Source organism: Dipodomys ordii, unplaced genomic scaffold (assembly GCF_000151885.1).
Source record: "Dipodomys ordii isolate 6190 unplaced genomic scaffold, Dord_2.0 Scaffold25, whole genome shotgun sequence".
In the NCBI taxonomy this organism is placed as follows: Eukaryota; Metazoa; Chordata; class Mammalia; order Rodentia; family Heteromyidae; genus Dipodomys; species Dipodomys ordii.
The window spans coordinates 16,518,779-16,539,226 of NW_012267241.1; the positions used below are offsets into that span (position 1 = coordinate 16,518,779).

The 20,448-nt window shown below is 40.6% G+C and overlaps 1 protein-coding gene across 2 annotated transcripts in view; it reads left to right on the forward strand.

Moving 5' to 3' along the window:
- Kctd1 (potassium channel tetramerization domain containing 1) overlaps positions 1–20,448 on the forward strand; it is a 116,426-nt gene that overhangs the window by 14,061 nt on the left and 81,917 nt on the right. The window lies entirely within an intron of this gene.

A 20,448-nucleotide genomic window follows, 5' to 3' on the forward strand; every position in this document is an offset into this window, starting at 1 on the left:
AACTACAGTGTGGTAGATGGGACAAATCCAAGAGGGCTGGGAGTGGAGGGAGGCCTTATTACATTTGATGACTGCTCACAAATAAACGCTGGACAGAGAGTAGCTTTTTGGCATGTACTAGTGTTTGAGAAACAGGAGTAAAGGTGGCTTGACTAGATTAAAGACTAAAACATTGAAGAGAACATAGATGTTCAGGAAAAAAATAAAATATTTGTCAAAAATGTAAGCTTTTTCTTTGGTGTACTGCTTTTATTGCTCTTAGGCAAGTCTTAGTATAGATTGAGTGTCCATTATCAAGTGCTTAGGATATTTACATCTATATTATGAGTTGGGGATGGAATCCAAGTCTAAGCAGGAATTTCATTTATGTTTTGTATATACTTCATGCATGTGGCTTAAAGGTATTAATTCTATGCAATAGTTTTGGTATGCCTGTGTGTTTGTTTTACTATAACCCACCCTGAGAGATCAGGTGTAGAATTTCCCACTCTGGTAACGTTAGATTTTCAGGTAAGATATGTTCAGTCTTCATATCTATATTTCACTGTCCCAACAGAGTAAGCCACCAATTTTTACCACATGTAAATCATTATAAATGAACACCAGGTTTTAATCCACATATTTGAAGACTGAGTATATGTACACTAACCCAGAGAACCTGAGCAGCAGTTACTTTGTACCAGTTTACATTTCAGTTACTACTCACCACTAAAAGCCTGCTTCTATTAGTACCCAGCATCTCTTTTCACACTTCATGGTCCGTGGAACCCATTATAAAAAAATCGATTAATCAAATACAAGGCTCCTCTCCTGTATATGATTTCATTCTAAGGAAGTTTTGCAAGGCACTGGATAAAAGCCCTTGGTACATAAAGTTCTTCTCATTATAGGAGGTCAGTGGGGGAGACAGACAAATAGCAGAAAAATGAACCTGGCAGTACTGCATATCCTGACGCATGGAGGCTAGGGACTAGAGATGCTGATGAGACCCATTGTGTGCATGAAAATAACTTGTGCTCAGGGAGTTCAGTTTCTTCACCTACCCACTGAGAAGTAAAATCAAAGTTCTAGTTCCAGTTTAGGATCCAGCCAGGTCTTCTGTATTGTGGTACTATTTTTAGCTTGATAGCTAAAATTACGAACTTGATACAATTAGATGTTAAAGAAAAAAGTGGAAAGCAGGCCGCAAGTCTATTGATGGATTTGTCTTTTAAAAACTAAAAACAAGCTGGGTGACAGTGGCTTATGCCTGTAATCCTAGCTATTCAACAAACAAGCAAGCAAGCAAACAAACAAACAAATAAAGAGAAAAAAAGAGGAATCTGAGATCTGAGGATTATAGTTTAAAGCCAGCCCTGATAGGAATGCTCATGAGATTCTTACTTTCCAATGAACTAGCAAAAATCTGGAAGTAGAGGTGTGGTTCAAGTGATAGAGTAGCAGACTTGAGTGAAAAAAGCTAAGAGACAGCACAGGCCCTGAGTTCAAGCTCCAGTAAGGGCACAAAAATAAAATAAAATAAAAATTTTAGTCTAATCCCAGCATCCAGAGCAGAAAGGATAGGTAATTTAATCTGGCTAGTCTGGTTTCAATGGTAAAGCTTGTATCAAAATGAAAAAAAAAAAAAGCAAGCTTAAAAACAACCCCCCCAAAAAAAACCCATCAGCAACACCAACAAAAATGTAAGAGAATTTTAATGTGATTTATGTGCTTTTGGATATTGAGAACAATGGCAAGTTACATTATGGATTAGGGTAAAACAGGTTTGCAGACATAGGGTAAAACCGGCCAGGCTTGCAGATGTCAGGGGCTAGAAGCAGTAGTCTCAAGTGGTGGATCTGGGAGAGTTTCTCCTACACAGTCTTGTGCAGTGGTGGGTGCTGACCTGCTCCTCACTAGGCTCCAGTGCTCCCCGGAGTCTGTGTGGGTCTGTGGTTCTTTATCTGTTCCCTGACTGTTTGACCGTTAAATACTTGCTCCCCAAGGCCTCCAATCTTTTCCATTTCAGTCAGAGCACTTAATTAAAAGAAAAAATGAGCATACTTCTGATGCAGAATTAACTAGTAAAAAGAACCAATAAAAATGACTATAAAGTACCTGACAAATAGAAAATGTTTAATAACATGGGGGTGCTTTATGGGTAAGGGTTTACCTCCTGGCACAGGATGACAGGCTCGCTGAGTGAGGCCATTCCCTCCTGGCTCTTGGCAGGCAGTTCTTGCTTAGCCAGAACAGGCCAGTGAAAGTGATCCAGCCTTCTTGAAGTCATTGGCTTCATATTTTTATACCAGAACATCATTAGGCAGTGACAACCACCAGTGTATAAATCTTTCATTGGTGACCACAGAATGCAAGGGATAAAGGTAGGTTTGGTAAAGCCATGGCTTTGACCACAGGAGTAAAAAGAAAAAGACTTGGTAGGAAAACAACTGAAAGGGGGGTGGGAATGAGTAGGGAATCCACCGCCAGGCATATAGGAGGAAGGATGCTTAGAATAAAACTCAGACTCTTGATTCTATAGAAGTACAAGGGACAGACATAGGCAAGTCACTTCTCAACTGTTGAAGGAAGATCATGGCACTATAGTGATTTTGCCTTTTCCTTGGAGAATGTTTTCTTTTTTTGTGTTTTTGTTTTTGTCGGTTGTGGGAATTGAACTTTGGGCCTGAGAGCTGTCCCTCAGCCCTTCAGCTCAAGGCCAGTGCTCTACCACTTGAGCTACAGCGCCACTTCCTGTTTTGTGGTGGTTTATTGGAGATAGGAGTCTCAAGGTCTCTCCTGCCCGGGCTGGCTTTGAACCGCGATCCTCAGATCTCAGCCTCCTGAGTAGCTAGGATTACAGGCGTGAGCCACCAGCGCCTGGCTTTGGAGAATGTTTTCTAAGATTTCTAGAGAGTTCCAGAAAGTAGCAGAGAAAGAGTCCTCCCAGTGAGGACTCTTTTATCCAGTGCCTAATACACATAGTGAAGACAGTAACACACTTTTTTCTGTCATAATCACACATTTAGCAGGCACCATGACCCAAACTCTTACAGTTTGAGACTCATCAGCAAAACTCACACATTTCTTTTCCCTTCATAATTACACAGACACAAGTTTCATTCTTAGCATAGATCTCAGCATCCTCTGCATATGTTCTCTCCTTATTAAATCAGAAAGTTTCACATTTGAGAAATGCTTCCAGATTTTGAAGAATTCAGATAATCAATTCATCATGCCTCTTGGGATTGGGGACTGTCACTAAATAAACTAATATGAACACAGGACTGAGGTGCTATGGGCTAGCATCTACTGCCTGTATTAGACAAAGGGATGATTTATATCCCAGGTGGGATAGGATGAGACTATACAAAAATCATATCATGCTGCTATAAATCAGGGGTGGTTTGAAATCTGTACATTGTTTATTTCTGGAAGTCTCCATTTAATATTTTTGAACCACCGTTGATTATGGACAATAGAAACCTCTGAAAGCCAAATCATGGATAAGAAGAAGTATCTAATGACTGGTACAGAAAGCCCAGCCTAGGGCTGAGGCTGTAGTTCAGTATTAGATTTTGCTTGACCTTCACAAAGCTCTAGATTCAATCCCTAACAAGCACATCACACACACACACACACACACACACACACACTCACCACATCACAACAGTGCTCAATAAATGATGGCTTAAAAGACCTATGTATAGAGTTACTGATATGTTAGAGGAAACAGAGTATTACAATTTACATCCAATCCTTAGCATTCTCTTTTAGAAATAACACAAAAGATCTAAAATAAAATTCACAAAATGTTTATAAACATAGAGAGAGGAACAGAAATATATACAGAAACCATATGGTAAATTCACATTGCTATGGGCAATGGAAAATAATGATAATCAAGAGATAAATCAAAGGTATGAAACTTAGAGAAAGATGGATATTAAATTATAAATACCCCAGGATGACTTAGTTTATTATTCACTAAAAATTAAACATAGAAATTAAAATTTCAAGGATGTATTCTTTCCTCACTTATAGCATGAAGAGAATAAAGTAAGTTTGGAGTAACTTTAAGATTTTAGACAGAAAAAAATTAAATGACTTGCCAGTATTAGCAATATGTTTTCAGTGTTCAGTACAACTATTCATTTTGCTAATACACAATTTTTAAATTGTAAGCAATGGATTATAGCAGTCACTTTTTTCCATTAGGCTGTTGTGATGCCAGTAAAGCACTGTCTGTATTTGTCTCAACAAGTGAATTTTTTTTCTGAATTTGCTTCCATAAATGAATTTAAATACTTAATCATCTGGAATATGAAACTAAGATCTTATATATATATTTTTATTAATAAAAACAATACCAGATGATAATTGTATATTTAAAAAAGAATAGTTGAAAAGATAGTCTCATGGTCACTTAACCAAAAAGATCTCACTTGACTACAATAAAAAATATGAGACTCTTGCAGCACATTTCACAGAACAGCGGCATTCTTTGTGCTAAAGTACTTATTTGAGGAAAATCATGTCATTCAACCTTCTTTTCCTACTTGACTGAGATGAAATGCTCACTCAAGTTGACAGAAATCATGAAACAATTCACATTCTAGTCTTAATTTAGATTATACCAACTTGTTTAGCATTGATGTCACTTAGCCCTGTCTGCCTCATGAAGTATGAATTCAATTAGAACACCTCCATGCATTGCTCAGTAACAGGAATGCACATCTTTCCTGAACAATCCATGATCAACACAATAGCCAAACCACACTGTTACATACTACCATCAATACCAAGTATTCTGCATTCTGTATAATCTTCATACAAGCCTTGTAGGACAAAGATGGTACCTGTCCCAGAAAGTAGTGAATGTCCATTCCATGTATCCCAGGTCTCAGTTGTTCCTGTGTTCACCTGGTACTTATTGAGCCCCCCTGTGCCAGTCATGGAAGACCCCAAAAAGAACAAGTGAATATCTCATTTCTCAGTAATTGACATGGAAGTGGGAGAGACAGACATGGAAACTGACAAGATTGTTAATTTAGAATAACTGGGCAGTTAAGCTAGACTCTAAGACCCCTGGCAATTTCCATTCCCTTCTCTTGTTTGGAACCCACTCCACAGAAGCAGGCCACACACACTGGTCAGAGGAAGCTGTATCTGGCTTCACCTGCATCTCCAGATAAAGGTGGTCACTATCACATGTGCCCCAAGAGATAATAGTCTTTCCCCAATTAAAACGTTAATTACTTTTCCCAATTAAAATGTTAATTAATTAGAAAAGCACCTTTCTAAGGAACTTGGAGTTGCTGTTGTCCGTGTGGACAGCCCAAGCATAAGGTCACCTAGGTGGAGAATTGATCCTGACTCTGCTCTGAGTGAATCTCTTTCCTGGTGTCAGAGCTCCCTCCCCTCAGGAGCAGGGCTCTGCAAAACTTACAATGTGATGGCATTTAGGTCTTTATCCTTCTGTGCAGGTTCCCCAGGCCACCCAAAAGCTGAATGAGTTGCTCATGAAGGAAGGCTCTCTTCTCCCAGGCAAATTTCTCCCCAAATCACTTCTCTCTGAGTAGGTCTGCCTGAAAAACCTTTCACTTTCACACTCCTGTAAAAGAAAACAGCTAAGATATTAAGATGGAATCAAAACGAACTATTAGCATCCATCAACACTCATTTGTGAAATGCTTAACCCATCTTTGTAAATCACGGGCTTAGCTTTTGATGGATGGATTTTTTTTGGGGGGGGAGTCCGGTTGTGGGGCCTGAACTCTGGGCCTGGGCGCTGTCCCTCAGCTCTTCAGCTCAAGGCTAGCACTCTATCACTTGAGCCACAGCGCCACTTCCGGCTTTTTTTTTCTTTTTGCTTATGTGGAGCTGAGGAATCGAACCCAGGGCCTCATGCATGCAAAGCAAGTGCTCTAGCACTGAGCCACCTTCCCAGCCCCAGCTTTTGAGATTGCAGTGTGATAGTCACAGTTAGACTAGAGCCTGCCCTTCTCACCGCTTGTCAACCATATTACCTCCAGCCAAGCTGGGAGAAGCCCTGTTCAGACTCAGGAATAATAGCTGGCCAGGTAATGTGCAGAGACCTTGTGAACCCTAAGAATACGATTCTAGCCTGACAGTGTGCAAATCAAATGTAAGTTAGATCAAAATTTAAACGCGTGGTTAAAAAAAAAAAGAAACCTTTTTCTCTCTCCTTCCTTCCCTTCTCTTTCTCTGTCTCCTTCTCTCCCCCCCCCCCTTCCTTCCCCTTCCTATCCCATCTTTTCTTTCTTCCCATCCTAGAGCTTGAACTCAGGGACTGGGTGATGTCCTTGATCTTTGCTTAAGACTTATACTCTATTTGAGCACTTCTAGCCTTTTGGTTGTTCATTGGAGATAAGTCTTACAGACTTTTCCACCTGGACTTGCTTGAAACTGTAATCCTTAAAGTTTCAGAGCAGCTAGGATTACAGGCATGAGCCACCAGCAGTGAGCTAAGAAAACTCCTTTTTAAAGCTCCCTATGTGAATTCCAATATTGTGTCAGGTCACTGAGTGCTAAACATGCTTTGGTGTTCTTTTCGGTACCTCTTACTATTTCCATAGCATTTCTAAAGAAAGAGCATTAGAAAATAATAATAGAATTTATAATATACATATATTTGACTTTTGTTTTGTTTTGGTCGTGGATCTTGAACTCTGGGCCTGGGTGCTGTCCCTCAGCTCTTCAGCTCAAGGCAAGCACTCTATCACTTGAGCCACAGTGCCACTTCCGGTTATCTGGTGGTTTATTGGAGATGAGTTTCACAGACTTTCCTGCCCTGTCTGGCTTTGAACTGCAATCCTCACATCTCAGCCTCCTGTGTAGCTAGGATTACAGGCGTGAGCCACCAGCACCTGGCTTATATTTGACTTTTTAATGTGTGTCAGTTAATGGTTGAATTTTTTTCAGTTTATTTTGGATTTTTATGTGCTATATACAGAGTAGTTCAGAATTAATGGTTGACTATTTTTAAGAGAGAGTATTAAACTTTTCTTGACTTTGATTCCTTTGTCCTTTACAAAAAGTCTGCTCCTGCAGGCAGGGACTTTGCTTCTGTCAATCACTGCTCTATTTCCCCTGTCTGACACAAAGATCAAAAGTATTTGTAGAAATAAATATTTTATATTTTAGGATTAGCTGACCCTTGCCGTCTTGGCCTTAAGTAAAAAGTGAAAAAGACCTATATAGTTTTCCATTACTTGGAAATATAAAAACTAATTCCTTAGCTGTAAAACAGAAATAAAGAACTTTTCCAATAGCATAATTAGGAGAAAAGTACACCATTTCTTCAAATGTTTATTGTGGGTCTGCAGGGTTCTGGCTTTGTGTTGTGTTCTTAAAGGTCTTGGATTAAACAAATGTTCACTAGTGAGGTCAGGTTCTCTATGGTGGATGTTGTACACTTGATTTTGTCTTTGGTTAATTTCTAGCACACATAAGAAATCTCATATGCCCCAAATAAGTCACCAACTCTCTTACCTGTATTGTCCAAAGGAGGATGGATCTGTTGAGAGATGTGTCCCCTGCAGATGAGGGAGGACAGGACTGAGACTGACTTTTACAGTGTCACTGAAAATGGCCTTCCAGCCTCCTCTGTGTCTCAAGTCTGTACAGATGTTCTTTCCCTTTGCAGTGCAAGCCTACTGATACTTTCTTCTCTTTCCTTTTCTTCCCCCTTCCCTGAAGCCTTATGTCTCCTCTATTCTTCATTGGCTCAAGTTCCAATCTATAGAAATATAACGAAGGGGAATCCTTTCATAAAGGTACTTAAGGCATTTCACAGAATCCTCCAGTAGGTGGTATTTGCTCAAAGTATAGGCCAGAGAAAAACTGAGAATTTCTTCAGGAGTCTCAGCTTGGAGGGAGTGTGTGTGGGGGTGTCAGTGTTATAATTTAGGTTTAGGAAAAAGAAGCAGAAGAATGGTCACCATGCTGCTTTGAAATGCCAACATTTCAACCCAGGTTACAAATAATATGTCCAGTCTTCCATTCCCAACCCCTTCAGATGCTAATCCATAAATTAGGAAGAAGCCGGTGGAGAGCTTGAACCATGTCTATCTCTAGGGGTTTTGGTGATTTGTCATTGTTTAGCATTTTCTTCTTCCTTCTTTATTTCTCTTAGCATCAGGATAGGTAATGAATGGTGTTAGGAACTTTTGTCACTAAATCCCATTTTGCCTTTAGAGAGTTGACCGTGGATTCCACTTGTCTTTTTAATCCCAACTACAGAAATTAACATCAGTATTCTCAAAGTTATTTAATGCTTTATGTTCTATTTGGTTTGGGTACAATTACTGGGTCACATTTTTATACATTTGAAGAATATGATCTGGGAAGGCAAAGTATGGTTATTAAAAGGATAAAGACTGGCCTGTATTTTTTTCTTCTTCTTGGTACTTAAACTGATCTGTTTCTTCTCATGGTCCTTTGGGATTTACTACTGTTTTTTACTCTTGTGGGTGCAGAGAGAAGGATTTTTGAACTGAGAGATGTAATAGAAGGAGATTTGTGCACAAAACCCCCCACACGATAAAGAGCGTGGGCTGGGTACTAGCGGTCATGCCAGTAATCCTAGCCACCCCGGTGGCTGAGATATGGAGGATTAAAGCGCATGAAGCCAGCACAGGTAGAACAGTCTGTGATCCTCCATCACTATTTGACCAGCAAAATGCCATATTGAAGTCCTGACTAAAGTGGTAGAGAACCAACTGTGAACAAAAACACGTGAGAGGCTTTTTCCGGAGTGCGTAATTTTCCCCGGCTGTGTTTGGAGTCATCAAGCTGCACCCCACGAGGAAACCCTGAGCCTCCCTGGCCGCAGAAGAGCGCTCCCCGAGTGAGACAGAGCCGTCTCCGGCCCTCCCTGAGTCCTCGCAGTCCTTGGTGAGATGGCTTCAAAGGCTGACCCTGAACTGAGGCCCGAAGCCCCAGCCCAGGCCCCCAGCACCAGGAGGGAGAGGCTCTCACCGTGGGCCAGGCCGGGGAGGAGACTGCTTCAGCGCAGGGCCAGGCTGGAAGGCCTGAGATCCGTTCTGCAGGACTCCTTCCCCCGCAGGAGACGCCTTAATAAAGGAACTGGGCAAAGACTTTCAGCTACCCAGAATGAAGATAAGACATTCAGATGTCCCTGTTCCCTTCTGCTTGACCTATAACTGGGACCCTTCAGAAATGCTAGAATAGGGATGGATTATGGCTAAGAGGTCAACTATTAAGGGGTCAATTATGTGCTGAGATAATTAAATACATACGGCCTGCGGATGAAGTTATTCAATGCTACAATCCACTGACTGGAATTTTGAATATTCTGTATGTTAGGTGATTTAATTTTTAAATTAAATTAAATTTAATTTAATTTTTCCTTTGTGTGTGTGTGTGTGTGTGCGCACGCACACACATGCGTGTGCCAGTTCTGAGGCTTGAACTCAGGCCCTGAGCACTGTCCATTAACTTTTTACACTCAGTGCTGGTATTTTACCTCTTGAACCACAGCTCCACCTCTGGTTTTTTTGAGTAGTTTTCTTCCCTCAGGCTGGCCTTCACCAATCAATGGTGATCCTCAGATCTCAGCCTCCTGAGTAACTGGGATTACAGACAGCTTTGCCTTTTCTCGACTGGTGGATTTTGCCATCTGCCTCAGTGACAGTAATCTGCAAAAATGAAAACAAAAACCTGTTTTTATATGTATCAATGATCGCTTCCATTTTCTCTTTGGACCTAAAGAAGCAATAATGGATTTTTTTTCCAGTTTTCTATTTAACAAGCTTAAAGTCTGTAAGATGCAGTAGAGTATTTGGCATTGGATAATAATTAGAAATGACAAATCTCTGAGCTGTAATAAAAACAGATTTTGATGTGTAATGGTCAGTAGCACATGTATATAGAAGGGCCTTATTAAAATTGATTTCTTGGAAAATAATAAAACCATTTTTTGTTTTCAAAAAATAAAAACAACACGTGAGAATGAGAACAAGAACTCAAGGCCTTGAGTTTAAGCCTTGGTACCAGCAAAAAGTAAATTAATGCATATTGCATACCAAGATATACCCGGACGGAAAGTCTATGAAGTTGAAAATGTAGAGAGGGATGGAAAGGAGGTGCGAGAGAAAGCTGAAGAGTTCAGTTGTGCTTACACAGTGCTAAGGCCAAAATGAAGTTTTCAAACTGTGACTCACAGCCAGGGCAGTTATGCAAAGGCTTTGATCAACTTATCTTGGGTGGGGTGGGAGCCGGTAAGGGAGTTGTCCTTTACAAGTCCTCTACCAATGAGCTGTGTGGGGAATGTGGGTTGCAGAGGATTAGGCCAAGGAAAGAGGGGATGGAGAGTAAGGACTCACGTGGGGGGGGGGGAGTGGTTGGGCTGTAGGGATCCCGAAGTAGCTGCTACGGACATGATCATTGATGCTGGCTGACTGATGTTGAGAGACTGGAAGGCTAGCAGGAAAAGCCATGGATTTCTAGTAGGGAGCATAGAGGAAATTTAGAAAAGACACTGGAGTTGAGAGATTTAGGGGACAAGCAAGTAGAAAGAGCCTAGAAAGGCTAGGGGCCTGGAAGATTCCATTTGGAATTTAATTTCAGTTTATAGAGGCCACTTGAAGCCATCTGGGTACGTTAGAAGAAAAAGAAAATAGCAAAAAGCTAAGAGGGAAGATTGAGGATACCCCTAAGAATCTGACCTATCTGGAGTTAGGGCAGAAGGGAGAGTTGGCCTAGGACAGTAATAAGGAGCTAGAGGAGAGGGGAGACCCCCCTGGGGTATAGTTTCAGGAACAAACCTTTTCTTAAATGCAGCTCAGGTTTCAAGTAAGATGAGACCACCAGCCATTACATCTTCACCTCCTCTATAGGGAGCCCTTTCCTCTTCAGTGAGCTGATCTCCCTTTTGCAGAGGGATGGCGGGGCCCAGACAGGAATTTATTTCAGGTCTGACCGTCAAGGACGAAGGCAGGAGAGCAGCAGCTGCAGGAAGATGGAGGTATTCAAGGAGAAAAGGCAGCCTGCATCTGTTTGGAAAGAGCAGGAAAAATGGTGGGGTCAGGTCATGGCAGGATCCCAAGTGGAACAATTGGCTTCAATTGTTTGGATAACTTTATTTGTTTGAGACAGAGCCTCACTATGGAGCCCAGGCTGGTGTCCTGCTCATGATCTCCCAGCTTTAGTCTCCTGAGTACTGGATTATAGATGTTTGTCACCACAGTGGGCCCCTTTTATTAACTTTTAAATGGACTTTTATAAAAACACAGATAGAAAAGAGTGAGCCAGTCTAGACTAACCTGTGGCCAGGCAGTCAGGCTGGAGAGGCTTTCTTCTAATACCTGCGTACTGTTTTCCCTTGGGCATCCTGGTTGTTGAAGGATCCTGGTTCTCCATTCAAACCTAGTTGAATTGGAGCCTCCTTTCGGTTTTAATTGAATCAGTAACAAAGCCAAAGATTAAGTTCAAGGTGGGGGGTACAAGTTATTGAAAGAAAAAGCGAGACACTATCTAAAGGTGTTCACTCAGACTAGAGAGAAAGCTGAGAATTCCATTCTATACAAAGTATGTTTTTTAGAATTAAAATAGGTTCTTCTGAGAGTTACTTTGATTTGCAACCATTGTAATCATTTATTTCTTCATTTTTTAATGAATACCTTTACTCTTTATAGTAGTTTTAGACTTGGCATAAAATAGAATGGAAAGTCTAGAGAGTTCTCATAGACCTCATGTTCTCAAAAAAACAACTACCTTCATTACCAACTTCCAGCTTACAGAGTAGTACATTTGCTCTGGTCAGTAACAGACAGATTGGCACATGGCTAACACAAAGTCTATAGTTTCCATTTGCTCTTGGTATTGTACAAGTAATATACTGACAGATATCTTCCATGATAGTATCCCCCAGAATAGTTTCACTGTCCCCAAATAGATCCCTTTCCCCAGTCAAAATCATCTACTCATTCATCCACTATTTGCAGTTATCATCTTCGGTGTAAACAAATTTGTTTTTCAGCCTTGCTTCTCTGGAAGATCTGGGTGCAACCTTATTAATAGCTTTGTTTTGGTTTGAGTACACAAAAGAAAAATTTATTCACTGACCTGGAATTAATGACATTTAGGCAATAAGTTACTTGATTTGTGTAATTGTCCTTATCTAATTCCAGCTTTGTTCTCTCTGTCAGTATGCCCTACCCCTTTTAAAGCTCTGTAGTTAATGTTTCAACAAAGATATTTTCTCCATTTTTAGCAATAGAGGGGGACGGGCCCTTGGCCCTGCCCCCTTAATCCCGGTGGACAACCAACTCAGGTTGATCCTGACCCCTGCTATAAACTTCCTATTTTATCCTGAGGAGGAAATAACGTGGCCTCTTAAAGGTATAGACAAAAAAGCATGTGAGACCAAGGCATGGATGTTTAAAACAAAATAAACACAGAGATTAAGTGTCAAAGCATTAGCTTTTGTTAGTCTGCTGTTAACTTATTATTACTACTTTGTACGAAAAGTATATTGCTTTAAAGCCTAGGGGAACTGGTCATTGTATATGCTGTAGTTTGAAAGTTCTTGGTGAAGGTGGGGGAGTGTGTCTCAAAACATGCAGGATGAATTGGCCTAAAAATATCAGTTGTGCAGGGAAAAGCTCTTTCAGTGATGAGCTTTGTTATGCCCAGAGATACAGGCTGGACAGAACCTCTTTTGGGGTTCCAGGGTGCCTTGATGCAGTAAAAAGCAGCAAAGTTCCATTCTGGAACTCTGCCATACACCTCAGCCTCACTGGTTCTCTTCATTTTGCCTTAGTCCTTTCCACTGAGAATCTCTCAGTTCACTATCTTCATCTTAATTCACACAGTGTAGTGTGCTAGTTGTATTTGCAAGACCATGCGTAGCTACACTAGTCATCCACATTCCACATCTCATAACCCTGTAACCAGGAGATGGGGAGCATATAGTCCCTTCTGAGAGCACACTTAGAACACAACTCCCTAGAGCTGGAAGAGATGCCTTGAATTTCATGAGTTTGTGAGGCCCTGAGAGGTTCTTTGTGCATAGGTGGCATTGTATCTTTGGGTAACATGGTCTCCCTCTTCCAACTGGGCTCCTAGAAGTGTAATTAACACAATCTCAAGAAAGGGCTTCTCCCCTGCTGGCTTTTCTCGCATTAACTGTCACAATTTCAAGCATCTGAATTTTCTTTTTCCTTCTTTCCCTTAACCCTCCCCACCCCAGCAATCCCCACTCCAAAGATAATTCTATTAAGACTGGCCTATCCCTTCTACAGGTCTTCTGTAGGATCTATATTTCAGTGAAACTAAGAATCCTCTTCTCTGGGTGCTGAGCTGAAGGAATTTATGGCATATCAACCACCCACTTGCAGGGGCCCTCTTCAGCTCTGGAAATGACAGTTGGCAATAGAACTTATAAGACCTCTGCCCTCTTGGAGCTTCTATTAGAGAAGAGTAAGTTGGACAAAAGGAGAATAAGGGAACAATAAGAAAATAAGACTGATTCTACAGGAAATGAAAACAAGGGACATGACTGGTAGTTATCAGTAGGACTGCCTTCAGGAAAGAAATCCCCAAAGCCATGGCAGGCTGACCAGAGGAGGAATGTTCCAGACACAGGGAGCGGCTTGTGCAAACATTTTTAAATATCTTGGGCTTGGATACAGAGAAGGGAATAAGACAGGACAATTGGTTGGGCCTCACTAGAGTCTAGGGGGTATTAGGCAACCTTGGCTTCTGCAAAAGAATCATACTTGAAAAGAATCACACCCCATCATGCAGCCTGGAAATGAAGCCAACTGCAAAGTACACATATGTTGTCACAGGGTTTTGGGTGGCTCAAAGCAGGTTATTTGATCTGTAAGGCACATTTGATCTATGCTGTGGAGATGTTGTAGCTCTCCTCATGGGAGGTCCAATACAAGGTCCTGGCACACAAAGCCCTGAGTGGAAGGTAACTAGTGTTCTCTTCCAGAAAGGCCTCTATGAAGTTTTTTACTGGTAGAAAAAAAAAGGAGGGGGGGATAGTTGCATGTGAGAAACAAATCAAGATTTCAAAAGCTGATATTTGGATAATTCTGCTTAGTGTTCCTCATCAAAGGAAGTCTTGAGAGACTGGCAGCTGAAATTGGCTGGGTTTTCTAAAAAAGAGATTTTTTTTTGAAGGGAAATGAACTTTTTTTTTCTATTCAGCCTTCTTTCCTGAGGCCCTTAATAGACTGCAGTTTAGCCAGTCAGTCTCAGACAGTGAGAACAAGGCATTTTGTGAGAGGAAGAATAAAATGTGTAACTCTCACAAATGACTTCAGAAGAGCATGTATGTATGGTTTTGTGTTTGGATTTCTTGTTCATCATTCTTTCTTTTTAATGAAAGGAGTCTTAAAGTTTAACTCATGTACATATTAAAATTTAAAAATATACCATGAAAAATGGGGCTGACACCCAATTCTGACTGCCAGACCTTCCCCTTCCTCTCCAGAGAAAACCACTGTAGCGTTTTCCTATAGATGTTTAGGCACGTGTAGCCTTCACATACGTTTCCTGAAAGGTAGGGTTTTCATAAATGACCTTTAGTATAGGACAGCTGCTTCTAGATAGAGAAAGAAGATGGAATAATCTCATTGGGATATTGATGCCTGAGTATTAATGAATTTGAGAGCCCATGTAAATAAAAGACACTGCTATGAGAGGAAATGGAAATGATCTATACTGTAAAATTGAGCTAATTCTATTTGTAGAGATGAGGATGTTTTGAGATGAAATAGGACCTTGAATTTTCTCATTTTACACACACGGGGGGAATATTTTGGAGCGTTTTTCTTCTTTCTCTCCCAAATTGGAAAGTGGTAAGAGCTTGTGAGTGCTGCCTGGCCTGGCTCTTCACCTGGTCCTCTCAGTAAGAGTAGAAGTGGTCCAAGAGCTTTCTCCAGTGGCAGGCAGGCAGGCAGGCAGGCAGGCAATGTGTGTCTGTCTAGATCCTACTCTATTTGTTATGGTGATCACTTCAGAGGCAGGGTCCAGAGTAGACCTCATCAATTCAGCAGCAGCAGGTTGCTCTAAGCTGGAAGTTTTGAAGCATTTGCATTAGATGCTACCCAGCTAGCAGTTTAGAAGATCCTGAGTTAATTCTCTTTACTCCAGTAATCCACTCCTGTGATCCCCTAAATCCAACTCAGGTGGAAGAGTTCTGCAGTGCCCATTCCCATCTGTTCTCCGCTTGAAGACACATCTGCCAGCAGTAAGCATGCTCAGACTCCAGAGTCTCCAGGGCACTTTTAATGGCACCTTCCAGAGTCTGATCACTTAAAGCCTATCAAAAAGTTGTGGTAGGACGTGGAGGTCTTGTTCAAGGGTTACAGCATCAACAACCTTGAGCAAAAATATCTAAAAGAGAATGCCTTGGCCCCGAGTTCAAGCCCTAGTACTAACATACCCACATACAGAAAGTGTGTGCTACATAGTATGATTTCCCCCCACACACATACAATACCACACAAAATTTAGATGAAGTCTGTGATTTTTCATATTTTAGTTGCCTCACATGTATCTGGTTTGAGCCATACAACACCTTTCTGAGCTAACAGAGGGGGAAGAGGGCTATAATCACACAAAAATTGAGTCTCAAAATATTGAAGTGCCATAAGGGTTTCACCCTCTTCAAGTGTCCTCAAAATTAAAGGCAACATTGGATCTGCAATAATTTAAAAAAAAAATTAGGGTCAAAGGGCTGGGAAGGTGGCTCAGTGGTAGAGCGCTTGCCTTGCATGCATGAGGCCCTGGGTTCGATTCCTCAGCACCACATAAGCAAAAACAAAAAAGCTGGAAGTGGCGCTCTGTGGCTCAAGTGGTAGAGCACTAGCCTTGAGCTGAAGAGCTGAGGGACAGCGCCCAGGCCCAGAGTTCAGGCCCCATGACCGGACCCAAAAAAAAAAAAAAAAAGAAAGAAGAAATAGAGTCACAGGTAAATTTAGAAAGCAATACTGTCCCCTTGTGTGGCCCATACAAACGTATCAGTGGGGCTAGGAATGTAACTCAGTGGTAAAGCACAGATTCAGCATGCACAGATCCTGGGTTTAATCTCTAGTGCAGAAAGAGAACAGCAACAAAATAGAAACCTGCTTAATTTAATGTTCCCCAAATTCATTTGGTTTTCAACGCTTCTCCACAACCACTTGGTAATATCAAGTATGATATGATAATTTCTCATAACTTGGCAATAAATAAAAATCTATATCACCATGAAACATATATATATATATATATATATATATATAATTTCAGCACCTTTAGAGTAACTTGGGATTGTGTATTTTTTAAAAGAAAATTTAATTCTAATATAGAGACTCCAAAAGTTATCTACCTAGCTGTCAGCTGACAGTAACATTTGCAGATTAATGGAGCAGAGTGTAACAGACTATGGGAAGTGCTTGAAGTCTTCAGTCAATGGCTGCTTCCTCACTTTGCAACCCAAGCTGGTCTTTATGAACCTACGTTCTCTATTGAAAATGGCATTCCAGGAAATCTTTACTTTATGGTAGTTGCAGAGCTTCATGCACACAGTAGTACTCTGGAAATGCTAACTTTAATAATTGTTTCTGAACATCTGCTCCAAGCAGATGTGCTTTCAGGAGAGTCCAGTGGACTCTATCTTAGGAACAGACAGCTAAATCATGGTCTGGAAAAGATTTGATTGAACTTGAAAAAGTTTCAGTTGGATAAAGTGTCTAATCCTTTAGGGCTAAAGAGGGGAAAAATGCATCTGATGGTCTTTCTTTCCTAGGGCCTCTACAACCAAAATATATTGTTTCACAGCTTTGGAAGCCAGAAATCTAAGATTAAACTACAGAGCTAAGAGGGCAAATGTTCCAGGCAGGCCTCTCTTCTAGCTTCTGGTGCTTTTCAAGAAGACTTTGATGATATTTTCCTGTATTGATTTTTGCTTTTTGGGAGATAGGGCCTCACATACTGACTCCAAATCCTGAGCCTACAGGTATTTATGCCTCAGCTTCCCAAGTTCCTATTTCTATAAGGTTGTCCACCATTGCATGCCAGTGGGATGTATTCCATAACAATAGGATACTTGGACATCCCAGGGCCCAGAGCACATCATTCCTGCAGGGTTGTGTGTATCCAAATTTCTCCTTTATGAGCCATTGCATCAGGGCCTACCCTGCTGTAGTAAAACTGCATCTTAACTGGCCACCTCTGCAATGGTGCTGTTTCCAAGTAAGGCTCTTTTCTGAACTCAGGACTTCATTTTGGAGAAGATTTAATTCACAGCACCAGTATAAGATAAGAACATGGAAGAGAGATTCTTCATTAAGTATCAGTATCGTGTGCTTACTTTTTCTCTTAGAATTATTTCTTAGCCACCTTTATAACATATGATTGACTTAAGAAGTACCCATTTCAAGTGTACAGACCAGGCTCTGTAGCCTTACCCACCGTATAGACCACAGCACCTCGGAAACTTCTTTCTGCCTCCCTGCTGCTGACACTTCACAGTCAGCTACCTGCCACTCTGGACTCATGGTAGCTGTAGCTTTGCCAGAATTTCATGTAAATAAAACGATACAGCCATATATTCTTTGTTTTGGTAATTTGGCTTTAGCCTGACTTTAAAGTGAGCCACTGACTCTGCAAGAATCTAATGTTGACTTTCTAATTACTGTAAATCTCATCCTTAGAATTCTGGGCCTTATGCTTGGGTAGCACTATCCCACTGAAGCTATATCCCATGCCCACCCCCTTTTTTTGGTCTTAGTTAATTTTCAGATTAGGTCTTAAGGTTTTGCTCAGGGCTGGCATCGGTCTTCTATCCTTCTATCTATGCATTCTACTTAATTGTGATTTCAGTGTGAACCACAAAGCATAGCCTGTTGGTTGAAACAGGGGTCTCACCAACTTTTGGTGTGAACTTCTCTCAAGCCATGATCCTCCCAATCTCCCTTTCCATAGTAGATGAGGCACGAGCTATATTACCTAGACCTGAACAGGTCTAAAATTAATCTATTTTTTTTAAAAAAGGTTGCTTCCTTACTGTGTCGACTGCCCTCATAACTTCCTATCAGCCCTGTGAGTATTCTTTTCCCAATTTATGAAAGAGGGAATTTTTAGTCATATTTCTTAAAACTCTTTGATTATTGCTACCTGAAAAATAGGTTTGATGGGAAACAAGTTTTTTTTGCCAACCTTAGCTGTTTCAGAGTCTGAGAGTGTATACCTGAAGTGACCCCTTACCAAAGTGTCAGAAGGTCACTGTGAAGATAAAATGAGACAGCATAAGGCCATGGTTGAGCACTGTGAGAGAGTCTGTAAAACACTGGTTTTTATTACTGTTACTAGTGGACTCAATGCCATCCCTGCATCAAGGCCCCTCAGCCATATCTCTTCACCTTTCATGGCCCTGGATATTCTGGAGATCTCCTGCGCCTCCATTACCTCCATTACCTGCTTTTCATCCATGACTCAAATATAAGTTTTTTTTTTCCCTAAAAAGAGAAGGTTTCTCTGTGAACACATGTGGCCACCTCATCAAAGCAATTCTGCTTCCTTGCTTTTACACTGACCTGGGATGTAGATGTGTACAGGAAAACTCGAACCCAGTCCCCTGGACTTCAAGCCTTTAGGGAATTAAAACTAGGAGATGCCAGCCCAGTACATCATGCCATGCCAATTAAAAGTAGGAGCAGTCCTTATCCATTTCAAAGCTGGAGCAAAACTTGGTAGTAGACATAAAAATTGAACAATAATCATTTCAGTTTTATGTTTGTGGGCATGTCAAACACTTTAAATGGATGAAGACAATCTTTTAGCAGTTACTTTTTGTTTCTGTTGGAGGGTTTCTTTCTTTCTTTCTATCTTTCTTTCTTTGTTCTTATAAGTCATATTTTCCTCATCTCTTACCTTCCATGTCCTTTTAGAAATAAGTGTGAATTCAAGTCTCTTAGTGTGTGTGTTGACACCCACCTCAAACTCAATCTCTAAATTATCTTCGTATAAATCTTGAAGAGGCGGTAATTTCACTTTAAGTGGCAATTAAAAGCAAGAATTATACTTAATAACCATCAAGAGGGTACCTGAGGTCTTCTGGTGTTGAATCTTAGCAAATCCTGTTAGTCATCAATAATGGAGGTGCTCCATCTGGCTGCCATTTCGTTTTACAAGGTTATATGGGCTCAGTTCTCTCTGGGGCAGTGGCAGAAAAACAATAGTTGGGCACATGCATAGCCTGGAGTACTGGGCATGGCTGGTCATCTGCCTCCCTTAGCCTCAGTTTCTCCCATTTTCTTTGGAAATGATCACAAGCCAGTCCTTTTCCAGCTGAATTTCTTTTCCTGAATATACTTGCTATATTCATGATCAAAATGTGAATATGCAAATTCTGTTTTAGAGCTACTAACTCAAATGTGGTTCTGTGTTAGGAGCTTAACATTAATTTAGTTAAGTGTATTGTCAGATTTGACATTGAGGACATAGTCAGGCTAATTAGAACAGGTACAGTGAATAGACGCTTGCTAGAGCTGTCTCATTAAGTCTGAACTGAATTGATTTTGATGCTTTCTTACAGATTTTTTAATTAAGGGTAACAAATGGCAACGATTGGCTCTGAATATATAGACTTTTACTTAAGCACCACAATTACTTTTTATATTTCAAATATGTTAATTTCTTACCTCCTCCTAGCTCTCTTTATATTACCCTCCAACTAAATTGTATTAGTGCCACTGAATATAGCTTCTGAAAGAGAAGTAGCAATCATTATTTAACTTGTTTAACATTTTAATATCTATACACCAAGATCACAAAACAGGATGGTGAGTGCACTATTTCATCAGCAGATAAAGTCATTTCAGGGATAGAATTTATTTTGTCTTAGGTTATAGAAATGATCACCTCTTTTAAATGATGGTAAGCAGACCAGAAAGGCATGTATCATTATTATTAAATTAGAAGTATTGCCTTTTCATTTAGGATTTCCATTGTAAGGTGAGCTCATTTTCAAATGTAAAGATTTAGATAGTTAAAAATTTGTCTCAGCCAGGCACTGTTGGCTCACACCTATAATCATAGCTATTCAGGAGGCTGAGATCTGAAGATCACTATTTGAGGCCAGTCTAGGCAGGAAAAGTCCATGAGACTTTTATCTCCAATTAACGAGAAAAAGCTTGAAGTGTAGAGCTGTGATTCAAGGGGTAGAATGCTAGTCTTGAGCAAAAGTCGTTCAGGAACAGCACCCAGGCTCAGAATTAGAGCCTCAAGACTAGCAAAAGAAAATAAAATCTTTGTCTCAATAAACTTTATCTCAATAAAACACTTTCATAAAGGCAATAAATAGACTGGCATACAAATCATCAGTTAAGGGGCTGGGAAGGTGGCTCAGTGATAGAGTGCTTGCCTTGCATGCCTGAGGCCCTGGGTTTGATTCCTCAGCACCACATAAGCAAAAAGAAAAAA